Here is a 13,069-nt window from a genome sequence, read left to right as displayed (position 1 = left end):
GGCATAATTTGTGCAATTGTAATCCAATAAAATGTCAGTTCAGAAATACCTCAGAAGGATTGTTAGCCTTAGTCTCCTCTAGCAGATTTCTGCTGCTGCATCTGCAGTATCTATGAAAATAAGATTTCTTAATAGACTTGTAACTTGTTCATTAGTCAGAGTGCTACTTATTTAGACTGTCAGTAATTACACAAATTTTCAAGTAAAGTTTAAGCCAATGATTAGTTATAGTTGAAATATACAAGTGAGAAACCTTTATTATGAGCTCAGCTCAGAATATTTTAATGATGTTTTTGGTTTTGAGGATGGGCCAAAAGCAATGATTTTCTTCCTGCAAATCACCCCATTGTAATATAAGTTGAACATTTGAGAAAGATAATAGAAAAGAGGTAGATTCCTTTATTAACTCCCTCTGTGGCTTACTAGGTCCTTTCATCTAAGACTGAGACCAGAGGAATTGCCTTTAACACGTTAAAATGATGTCCACACATGCATACAGTAGTACCTTACTATATCTAAGACATGTAGTCTTGGAAAAAATTCATATTGTTTCCATGGGTAAATATCCCTATTGGGGAATGCCCTTTGCACTCCCTTCCATGTATTCCAAATTATGACTTTGTTTCTGTTCAGTTCCCCTTTTCCATCAAGATTTTCCTCTAGTCCACCACCCAGCTTAAAAAATAAAAATGTACAAAACTACTGGAAGCACCCTCTCTTTAAGCCTCTTACTGAATATATTTCCTCTGTACCTACCAACATGAAGTAACTCCTATGCTGAATTAACATTTAGCATCAATAAACAATATTTATCCTTTTAATACACATATATGCACTACTAAGTAATTTTATAATATTTTTCCAAAAATTTTATGAAATATTTCAAACATTCAGCAAATCTGAATGAATTATATAATCAATACTTGCATACACACTATCTAGATTTTACCCTTGACATTCTACTCTATATGCTTTTTCATACGTCTATCCGTTTTAGTATTGTTTTATGTTTTGAAACTTTATGTAAATTGTCCTTTTTTTTTCAGAGAATAGATTCATACCTTAGTCCTAGTACTTATTATTATTATTATTACTACTCCATTTTAGTATACTTCAGCTTGTTTAAGATAGAGTTAGATTAGCTTAAATGTAGATACAAGATAAAATAAAATTAAAAAATAGCGGAGTAATAACATCTGTACTAAAGGAAAATAGCATAGAAAAGATACAATGCAGTAACAAAATATGTGCTATGAAGTCCTGTACACTTGCTAGAAGACATTCACAAATTTGACTCTCTGTATTTTAACAGCCGAAGTGGAGAAGGAAACACAGTTAGTTTAAAAGACACATTTATTCATTTAAGAGTATTCACTGAGTTCTATTAAGACACTCCCTTGAAAGTCTCGGTATACATAAAAATAAAAGCAAAGTAGTTTTTCAAGAGAAGCATAACTCTTCCTGGGCCTGAGGCCAGAGTGAAATTCCTTTTGTGGGTCACCATAAAGAGAATACTGTGTAATGTAGTGAACATCATACCCACCAACATTCTCACAGTAAGTAGAACGATGAGTTTCAGAGGATAGTTTCTTATAATGTAGCTGATTACCTAATGCCGAAGAGCCATTTGGAGAAAGCAATTATTTGAGAAATCAAAATGGTTTGGCTCCATCACACAGCTCTCTGGTTATCTGGCTTCCTCTAGGGATAGATTTTAAAGTATAGTCAGTTCTGGTATCACAGGACTTATTGTACCCTAAAAATCACCACATTTTTCAAAATTGCACAGTATAAATCGCAGGGCTTATGGCAAAAAATAGGGTTGGGGGCACAACATTCAAACACTTTGTTAATGACACATTAAAAGAAACAAACAAATAATAGGAACTTAATAAATATGGTAGCACAGTTTTACATATGTTAAATGGTTAAAATATAAAAAACATAAATGCTACAATAAATATGGCACTTTACCTTGAAAAAGATCTGAAGTTTTCTTGTGGAAATGGGTTTCAGAAGAGTTGCAGCTTGTGAGTCATTGTGAGGTTGCATGGAGGGATTATCTGAAATCACATGGAAAGTTGTAGCATCAGATTTTGATGGGTATGACTCATTTTAGTGAGTTTGGAACTGTTGCCAAACACCACAGCTAAAAATCTTTTCCAGTCTTACATCCTGGCCATGTTGCTCAGCATTTAAGAGTTCTTCAAACCCTTCCTGTAGCTCTTTAAAGCATGAGTTTATAATACTCATTTATCCAAAACTGAAAATTTGATCTACTGTATAGATTAACTTATGTATCACTGCTGGAAATTATTTTGTAGATTTCTCATCTGCACTCATGGCTTTGTCTGACAGCTAAAGGCTTTGAGAATTGTAGATATGCTTGAAACCACTAAGGTAGCCACCACTAAGATTAAAAGAAGTCACATCTGCAGGATTTGATGATTTCTATTTAAGGCTGTTGTGTATAGATAGTCTGTTCTCTTTGTGAGAAAATTTATTCCCAGTTTTTGTGTTTTTTGGTCTATTGTACACTTGATAATATTTTTCACTTTCTCAGTTTCTTTAGGCCTTGTTGTTCCTGACTCTATAGCAGTACTTGAAGTTTTTCCAGCCTGTATGTTTTTTTTTTCCATACCAACAACCAATTCTGTGATTCTCCAACACTAACTGGGGGTCCAACAATTCAATTCAATTCTGACACTACCTAGAGTTAGAATCAGATCCCATAAGACCTTCCCCACTTCTGATGCCAGTGATAAGTCGTAGGGACCAGCCATACTTCTGACTGACCTACTATAAGTAGGGGGTTCCCATGACCCCATCCTCAGGTTTGACAATTTGTTAGAATAGCTCCCAGAACTCAGGAACACACTTTACTGGTTTATTATAAAGGATACAACTCAGGAACTGCTAAATGGAAGAATGCTTAGGAAGGTTTGGGGCTGTGTGGAGTGCAGCTTCCATGCCCTCTTTGAGTGCACTACCCTTTTAACACTTTGATTTGTTCATCAACCTAGAAGCTTCTTGAATCTCATTGTTCAAGAGTTCTTATAGAGCACGATCTCCAGTCCTCCCTGCACCCCAAAGTCAAGGACTGGGGCTGAAAATTCCAACCCTCGAATCACTTGGTCTTTCTGGTGACCTGAACCATCTTGAGACTATCTAGGGACCTCATTCTAAGTCACTTCACTAACATAAACTCAGCTGTGATCAAGAAGAGCTCATTATGAATAACAAAAGACATTACTATTACTCAGTAAATCCCAAGGGTCTTAGGAGCCCTGTGCCAGGAATCTTGGACAAAAACCAAATATATTTTCTATTATACCACACAGCATAGACATTTCTTTTGTTTTTGCACTTAGTCACTGACGGGTGACAAAGTGGATTCCTTCCTCACTGTTGCTTGGAAGACATCACATGTTCTTTCAGTTATTTTCTTTCTAAACACTTTATAATTTCAAACTTCTCCTCAATACTTAAAATTTTCCTTTTCATGCACTGCTTGGTGTTTTTGAACTAAGACACTTATCCATGCTGTGGAAGTTGATTTTTTAAAATATAAAGATGTTCACAATTGCAAAAGAATGCCAAAACAAAATATTGTAGGATGATACATGTGGTGAACTAAAGTAGCTGATCGATTTATGAGGTGTGTGCTTATGTATTTTTACACTGGGCACAGATTTCTGTGTTCACCTAATGACTTTTGGACTATAATCAAATGTGAAATTCTCTTAATGCCCAAATTGTTCCTTAATATACCAATTGTGTTGGAACAAATTCATGTCTTCAAAAAAATGTTATGGCAGAACTGACCACATCTTGAGGAATGGATGGACAGCATATTCTTCAGACAATACTACCTAAATAATGTATAAATTTCTCACCTAAAGTTTTTTATAGTATTGAACAATAGAGCTCAAGATGATCTTCCCTAATAAGTAGCTGGAGTGCAGTTATTCTATGCTGGTATTTATATGAAGTACCACATGCCTTAACCTGGGAAATCAGAGCTAAGATTCAGGACCCAGCACCCTATCTTCCTTGCCAAAACTAGCTAATTAGCTATAAGATCAACCTTTAGCAAAAATAAATAAATAAATAAATAAATACAATTTAAATATAAGATAAAATACAAATTTTAAAAAGGTGAAAGGCACTAATTTCTGATACTACTAACGTCCTTTAGTATTTTAAAATTTAATGTAGCTTATGATGCAATTTCAAACACTTAAGTCAACATTTACCATGTTTTTACAAAGTCCATGAGAGCAAGCCATTTACCCAGTTAATCAAGCAACAAATATCTGAGTCCAAGTATAGGCAATAAGTTTAAACTTCTTCAAGAAGCATATATCATTCTTTCCATTTTAATTTCTTCATACCCTATTTATTTGCTGCTGCTGCCACTATATTACTGCTACGAAGTTTGTTTCTATCACCATTAGAAGTTGCCCCATAATTGACTAAGTGCGACTTAGCTCTAGGATGCTTTATATGAAAACTACTGTGGAAATCTTTACCTTGGAAGAAGGCACAATATTATAGTTATGTCATACTTTATCAGCTAGTCTCCCATAAGAGAAAAATACTTTGAGAAGTTCTTTTACTTTTTGGCATTGTATAATTTATGAAATAAAATGAACAGCATCATCCACAAGAGATATGTGAAAAGCTGAGTGACTTATTTGAACATTAGGCTCAAAATATTCCCTTTCTTGTCATTTCCAGTAGACAGCATGAAACAAATTTGAAAGCTTTCTGTTTAGTGGAGCTTTTTAAATAAGTCAGTCACCCTTAGGGTGTGGGGCTATAACTTCTGGTTCTACCTAGTGGGAAAGCACTATAATATGAGAGAAAACACTATTTTGAACAATTTGTAGTATAAAGACAAATGCTTACTATTAAAAAAGGAAAAAAAAAAAAGAAAAGTACACCATTTGAAATGCTAGCCCACCAAAAAATGGTGACTTTTAAAAAATTTTTATTGGAGTATAGTTGCTTTACAATGTTTTGTTAGTTTCTACTGTACAGCAAAGTGAATCAGCTATACGTATACATATAAATGGTGACTTTTTTCAAGGAAATTCATAATATCATGAATCAGAGTATAGGACAGTATTCTCCACTAATTTCTAGTTGGAAGGGGTACCTTCTTTGAAGCCCTTCAAAGTGTTAATACAAGAGAAGTACACTTGTGAAATGTGAATTATAAAGATACATGAGAGATGGAGAATATTACTTAAACCTAGAATCTTCTATTATTATTCCTGGTAGGAAATAGCAAAATATTTCCTGTTTTTATGTGAAAACAGAGGAAAAATAAAATTGACAAAAAGTATTATTTTTAAGGATGAATGTTCCCTTGAATGGGAGCAGTGTTAAAAAAAGAATAATATTTAAACACTGTAATTAAAGGAATGTGTTTTCTCTTACAATTCTGTAGCATAATAAGCCAATATGTTACTATGTTTAATTATACCTTTTAACACCTTTGAATGAGATATTTACATAGTGTATTTCAAAAGACAAATAACTGGCCCATAGCCTATACTTTATTGGATATTCTTAAGGCTATTTTATTTTGATATTTAGGTCTTATTATAATTTAATATTTTTCATTCAATAAACATTTTTTTAAAACAACTATGTGCTAGGGACTCTTAGGCATTGGGGAAAAATCAAAATAAGATATACAGTATAGCAGGAAGTTCTTTAGACTCTATGACACATCCTAGTATTACCGATCATATACAAACTATCTTTTTGACTTGAGTAGTGTCAATGTAAAGAGATGATGCAGCAGCTTTCTTAGAATCATCATTAGCATATTAATTAAATTGAAGACATTATAAATAAGATAATCCATTATTTCTTTGAGGTATAGTTGACTTATATATTAGTTTCAGGTGTACAACATAGCAATTCGATCTTTTTATAGATTATACTCCATATAAAGTTACAAAATATTGACTATATTCCCTGTGCTGTACATTACATCTTTGCAACTTATTAATTTTATACCTGGTAGTTTAGAAATCAGTTATATTCATACTGTTTCTATTTACTTAAAAAAAAGGTCCAGTAGAATGAAGCTGCTTTGAGCAATAGAGCATGTAATAATTCATTTGCAAAAAGTTCCATTATCCATAAACTTGCTACAATACTCTTATCTGTTCAAAACTGAGTCCTTTTCCTATTTCATTCATTCATTCATTTATTTATTCGTTCATTCATTGTGGTGATAATTCATTTATCAAGCAATGCCTCAGCCCTAGGCATAAAAAGAGAAGTCGACATGGTCCCTGTTCTCAAATAGCTCAGTCTCTTAACTTGTTCTAGCCGTATATACTCATTTTTCCTAAAATGACTGCACCTCTGAAAGTTTTTGCAATAGTAGTATAAGATCAAGTAGTTCAGGAAAAAGGTTTGAAGCAGGGAAATAAATCAGAGTAGAGTAAAGATCTGATCCCTTACCTTCTTCAAAGCCCTTTGGCAATGAGGTCAATATTCTACTATAATAATAGAAGAGAAAGATTGGTCCAGGGATACCCCCTAAACTTCAAAGCTTTCCTATACAAGACAGCTTATTTTATTTTGCAGACACTTAAATAGTACTTAACACTTGCAGTGTTCCAGGTGCTGTTTGAAACACTTCAAGATCACAAAGCACTTTATAAGTAGGCCCTGGGTAGAAGAAAATATACAGTATAAAATCTGGTAGAATTGAAATTTCTGGTGAAAAACTAATCATAAGGTTAATAATGACTAACAAGACATGTGCCTGGGATTTATATACAGTTACTTTTAATACCAATTGAAAGCCTATAGACACAACCTATTGGCATCCCAATTATACTGTTGAGTAAAACAGAGGTTAAATAAATTGAAGGTCACAAAGTACATGATGGAGCCTGGATTCAAATACACATCTGTTTGACTCTACAGCATAAGTTCATACACATCACACTGCTGAACTGGTTCTGTGTGAATTTGGAGGCACAGTTAAGGACCTTCTGGCCGTAAAAATTCTACCTCATAGCTTTTAAAATTTTCTGAAACTCTATCATTATTGTTTCATTTTGAGGGATCGCTTTCATTTTTTAATTGAGCTATTTTTTTATTGGAGCTTTCTTTTTATTTTACTTTTTTAACAACTTTACTGGCTTATAATTGCTTTAGAATGGTGTGTTAGTTTCTGCTGTATAACACAGTGGATCAGCTATGCATATACATATATGCCCATATCTCCTCCCTCTTGCGTCTCCCTCCCACCCTCTCTATCCCACCCCTCTAGGTGGACACAAAGCACTGAGCTGATCTCCCTGTACTATGTGGCTGCTTCTCACCAGCTACCTGTTTTACATTTGGTAGTGTATATATGTCATGCCACTCTCTCACTTCGTCCCAGCTTACCCTTCCCCCTCCCCGTATCCTCAAGTCCATTCTCTTTATCTGTGTCTTTATTTCTGTCCTGCCCCTAGATTCTTCAGAAACTTTTTTTTTTTTTAGATTCCATATAATTGTGTTAGCATACGTTATTTGTTTTTCTCTTTCTGACTTACTTCACTCTGTATGACAGTCTCTAGGTCCATCCACCTCACTACATATAACTCAATTTCGTTTCTTTTTATGGCTGAGTAGTATTCCATTGTATATAAGTGCCACATCTTCTTTATCCATTCATCTCTTAATGGACACTTAGGTTGCTTCCATGGCCTGACTATTGTAAATAGAGCTGCAATAAACATTGTGGTACATGACCCTTTTAGAATTATGGTTTTCTCAGTGTATATGGCCAGTAATGGGATTGCTGGGTGGTACGGTAGTTCTATTTTTAGTTTTTAAGGAACCTCAGTACTGTTCTCCATAGTGGCTGTACCAATTTACATTCCCACCAACAGTGCAAGAGGGTTCCCTTTTCCCCACACCCTCTCCAGCATTTATTGTTTGTAGATTTTTTTGATGATGGACATCCTGACCAGTGTGGGGTGATACCTCATTGTAGTTTTGATTTGCATTTCTCTAATGATTAGTGATGGTGAGTATCTTTTCATGTGCTTGTGGGCAATCTGTATATCTTCTTTGGAAAAAATGTCTATTTAGTTCTTCTGCTCTTTTTTGAATTGGGTTGTTTGTGTTTTTGATATTGAGATGCATGAGCTGCTTGTATATTTTGTAGATTAATCCTTTGTCAGTTGCTTCATTGGCAAATATTTTCTCCCATTCTGAGGGTTGTCTTTTCATCTTGTTTATGGGTTCCTTTGCTGTGCCAAAGATTTTAAGTTTCATTAGGTCCCATTTGTTTTTATTTCCATTTCTCTATCAGGTGGATCAAAAAGGATCTTGCTGTGATTTATGTCATAGAGTGTTCTGCCTATGTTTTGCTCTAAGAGTTTGGTAGTGTCTGGCCTTACATTTAGGTCTTTAATCCATTTTGAGTTTATTTTTGTGTATGGTGTTAGGGAGTGTTCTAATTTCATTCTTTTACATGTAGCTGTCCAGTTTTCCCAGCACCACTTATTGAAGAGGCTGCCTTTTCACCATCATATATTCTTGCCTCCTTTATCAAATATAAGGTGACCATATGTGCGTGAGTTTATCTCTGGGCTTTCTATCCTGTTCTATTGATCTATATTTCTGTTTTTGTGCCAGTACCATCTTGTCTTGATTACTGTAGCTTTGTAGTATAGTCTGAAGTCAGGGAGCCTGATTTCTCCTGCTTCAGTTTTCCTTTCCCAAGATTGCTTTGGCTATTCGGGGTCTTTGTTGATTCCATACAAATTGTGAAATGTTTTGTTCTAGTTTTATGAAATATGCCATTGGTAGTTTGGTAGGAATTACATTGAATCTGTAGATTGCTTTGGGTAGTATAAACATTTTCACAATGTTGATTCTTCCAATCCAAGAACATGGTATACCTCTCCATCTGTTTGTATTGTCTTTAATTTCTTTCATCAGTGTCTTATAGTTTTCTGCATACAGGTCTTTTGTCTCCTTAGGTAGATTTATTCCTAGGTATCTTATTCTTTTTGTTGCAAGGGTAAATGGAAGCGTTTCTTTAGTTTCTCTTTCAGATTTTTCATCATTAGTGTATAGGAATGCAAGAGATTTCTGTGCATTAATTTTGTATCCTGCTACTCTACCAAATGCATTGATTAGCTCTAGTAGTTTTCTGGTAACATCTTTAAGATACTCTATGTATAGTATCATGTCATCTGCAAACAGTGACAGTTTTATTTCTTCTTTTCCGATTTGGATACCTTGTATGTCTTTTTCTTCTCTGATTGGTGTGGCTAAAACTTCCAAACTATGTAGAAGAATAGTGGTGAGAGTGGGCAACCTTGTCTTTTTCCTGATCTTAGAGGAAATGGTTTCAGTTTTTCACCACTGAGAACGATGTTGGCTGTGGATTTGTCATATATGGCTTTTATTATGTTGAGGTAAGTTCCCTCTATGCCTACTTTCTTGAGGGTTTTTATCATAAATGGGTGTTGAATTTAATCGAAACCTTTTTCTGCATCTATTGAGGTGATCATACGGTTTTTCTCCTTCAATTTGTTAATATGGTTTATCACACTGATTGATTTGCATATATTGAAGAATCCTTGCATTCCTGGGATATGCCCCACTTGATCACGTTGTATGATCCTTTTCATGTGCTGTTGGATTCTGTTTGCTAGTATTTTGTTGAGGATTTTTGCATCTAAGTTCATCAGTGATATTAGCCTGTAGTTTTCTTTCTTTGTGGCATCTTTGGTTTTGGTATCAGGGTGATGGTGGCCTCATAGAATGAATTTGGTAGTGTTCCTCCCTCTACTATATTTTGGAAGTGTTTGAGAAGGGTAGGTGTTGGCTCTTCTCTAAATGTTTGATAGAATTCGCCTGTGAAGCTATCCGGTCCTGGGCTTTTATTTGTTGGAAGATTTTTAATCACAGTTTCAATTTCAGTGCTTGTGATTCATCTGTTTATATTTTCTCTTTCTTCCTGGTTCACTCTCAGAAAGTTGTGCTTTTCTAAGAATGTGTCCATTTCTTCCAGGTTGTCCTTTTTATTGGCATATAGTTGCTTTCATGATCCTTTGTATTTCTGCAGTGTCAGTTGTTACTTCTTTTTCATTTCTAATTCTATTGTTTTGAGTCCTCTCTTTTCTTCTTGATGAGTCTGGCTAATGGTATATCAATTTTGTTTACCTTCTCAAATAGCCATCTTTTAGTTTTATGGATCTTTGCTATCATTTCCTTCATTTCTTTTTCATTTATTTCGGATCTGATCTTTATGATTTCTTTCCTTCTGCTAACTATAGCTTTTTTGTTCTTCTTTCTCTAATTGCTTTAGGTGTAAGGTGAGATTGTTTATTTGAGATGTTTCTTGTTTCTTGAGGTAGGATTGTATTGCTATAAACTTCCCTCTTAGAACTGTTTTTGCTGCATCCCACAGGTTTTGGGTCATTGTGTTTTCATTGTCATTTGTTTCTAGGTATTTTTTGATTTCCTCTTTGATTTCTTCAGTGATGTCTTGGTTATTTAGTAGTGTATTGTTTAGCCTCCTTCTGTTTGTATTTTTCACAGACTGTTTCTTGTAACTGATATCTAGTTTCATAGTGTTGTGTTCAGAAAAGATACTTGATACGATTTCAATTTTCTTAAATTTACCAAGGTTTGATTTGTGACCCAAGATATGATCTATCCTGGAGAAAGTTCCATGAGCACTTGAGAGAAAGTGTAATCTGTTGTTTTTGGCTGAATGTCCTATAAATATCAATTAAGTCTCTCCTGTTTAATGTATCATTTAAAGCTTGGGTTTCCTTATTTATTTGCAATTTGGATTATCTGTCCATTGGTGAAAGTAAGGTGTTAACATTCCCTGCTATTTTTGTGTTACTGTGATTTCCCAGTTTATGGCTGTTAGCATTTGCCTTATATATTGAGGTGCTCCTATATTGGGAGCATAAATATTTACAGTTGTTATATCTTCTTCTTGGATTGATCCCTTGTTGATTTAGTAGTGTCCTTCTTTGTCTCTTGCAATAGTCTTTATTTTAAAGTCTATTTTGTCTGATATGAGATTTGCTACTCTAGCTTAATTTTGATTTCCATTTGCATGGAATATCTTTTTCCATCCCCTCACTTTCAGTCTGTATGTGTCCCTAGGTCTGAAGTGGGTCTCTTGTAGACAGCATATATATGGGTCTTGTTTTTGTATCCATTCAGCCAGTCTATGTCTTTTGGTTGGAGCATTTAATCCATTTACATTTAAGTTAGTTATCGATATATATGTTCCTATTACCATTTTCTTAATTGTTTTGGGCTTGTTTTGGTAGGTCTTTTCCTTCTCTTATGTTTCCGGCCTAGAGAAGTTCCTTTAGCATTTGTTGTAGAGCTGGTTTGGTGGTGCTGAACTCTCTTAGCTTTTGCTTGTCTCTAAAGGTTCTAATTTCTCCACCAAATCTGAGTGAGATCCTTGCTGGGTAGAGTAATCTTGGTTGTAGGTTTTCCCCTTTCTTCACTTTAAATATGTCCTGCCACTCCCTTCTGGCTTGCAGAATTTCTGCTGAAAGATCAGCTGTTAACCTTATGGGGATTCCCTTGTATGTTATTTGTTGTTTTTCCCTTGCTACTTTCAATATTTTTTCTCTGTATTTAATTTTTGATAGTTTGATTAATATGTGTCTTGGCATGTTTCTCCTTAGATTTATCTTGTATGGGGCTCTTTGTGCTTCCTGGAATTGGTTAAGTATTTCCTTTCTCTTATTAGGGAAGTTTTCAACTATAATCTCTTCAAATATTTTCTCAGTCCCTTTCTTTTTCTCTTCTTCTTCTGGGACCCCTATAATTCGAAAGTTGGTGCATTTAATGTTGTCCCAGAGGTCTCTGAGACTCTCCCCAATGGTTTTCATTCTTTTTTCTTTATTCTGCTGTGATAGTTATTTCCACTACTTTATGTTCTTGGTCACTTATCTGTTATTCTGCTTCAGTTATTCTGCTTTTGATCCCTTCTAGAGGATTTTTAATTTCATTTATTGTGTTGTTCATCATTGTTTGTTTGCTCTTTAGTTCTTCTAGGTCCTTGTTAAATATTTCTTGTATTTTCTCCATTCTATTTCCAAGATTTTGGATCATCTTTACTATCATTACTGTGAATTCTTTTTCAGGTAGGCTGCCTATTTCCTCTTCATTTGTTTGGTATGGTGGCTTTTTATCTTGCTCCTTCATCTGCTGTGTATTTCTCTGTCTTCTCATTTTGCTTAACTTACTGTGTTTGGGATATCTTTTTCACAGGCTGCAGGTTCGTATTTCCCGTTGTTTTTGGTGTCTGTCCCCAGTGGGTGAGGTTGATTCAGTGGGTTGTGTAGACTTCCTGGTGGAGGGGACTGGTGCCTGTGTTCTGGTGGATGAGGCTGGATCTTGTCTTTCTGGTGGGCAGGTCCACGTCCAATGGTGTGTTTTGGGGTGTCTGTGAACTTATGATTTTGCACAGCCTCTCTTCTAATGGGTGGGGTTGTGTTTCTGTCTTTGTAGTTGTTTGGCATAGGGTGTCCAGCACTGTAGCTTGCTCGTCGTTGAGTGGAGCTGGGTCTTAACGATGAGATGGAGATCTCTGGGAGAGCTTTCATCATTTGATATTACATGGTGCTGGGAGATCTATGGTGGACCAATGTCCTGAACTCGGCTCTCCCACCTCAGAGGCTCAGGCCTGACATTGGCCAGAGCACCAAGAGCCTGTCAACCACACGGCTCAGAAGAAAAGAGAGAAAAAATAAGATAGACAGAAAGAAAAAATAAATAAAATAAAGTTATTAACATAGAGAAAAATTATTAAAAATAAAAAATAAAAAGTAATTAAAAAAAAAGAAAGAGAGAAAGAAAGAAGAGAGCAACCAAACCAAAACACAAATCCACCAATTATAACAAACGCAAAAAACTCTACTAAGAACAATAAAAATAAAAAATAAAATGGACAGCCAGAACCCTAGGACAAATGGTAAAGCAAAACTATACAGACAAAATCACACAAAGAAGCATGCACATACATACCAACAAAAAGAGAAAAAGGAAA

General features: G+C 34.9%; 1 long non-coding RNA gene across 1 annotated transcript in view; it reads left to right on the top strand.

The window, feature by feature from the left end:
• Nucleotides 1-13,069, top strand: part of LOC309620800 — a 102,876-nt gene extending 89,807 nt beyond the window's left edge. Inside the window, exon 3 of the long non-coding RNA XR_014239639.1 lies at nt 1-13,069. This exon is cut by the window's left edge and continues 14,961 nt beyond it. This is a non-coding gene — a long non-coding RNA (uncharacterized lncRNA).

Source organism: Balaenoptera borealis (genome assembly GCF_965194805.1).
Source record: "Balaenoptera borealis genome assembly, chromosome: X".
Taxonomy (NCBI): domain Eukaryota; kingdom Metazoa; phylum Chordata; class Mammalia; order Artiodactyla; family Balaenopteridae; genus Balaenoptera; species Balaenoptera borealis.
Note: the sequence above shows the minus strand (reverse complement) of the source record. Positions and strands in the feature narration are given on the sequence as shown.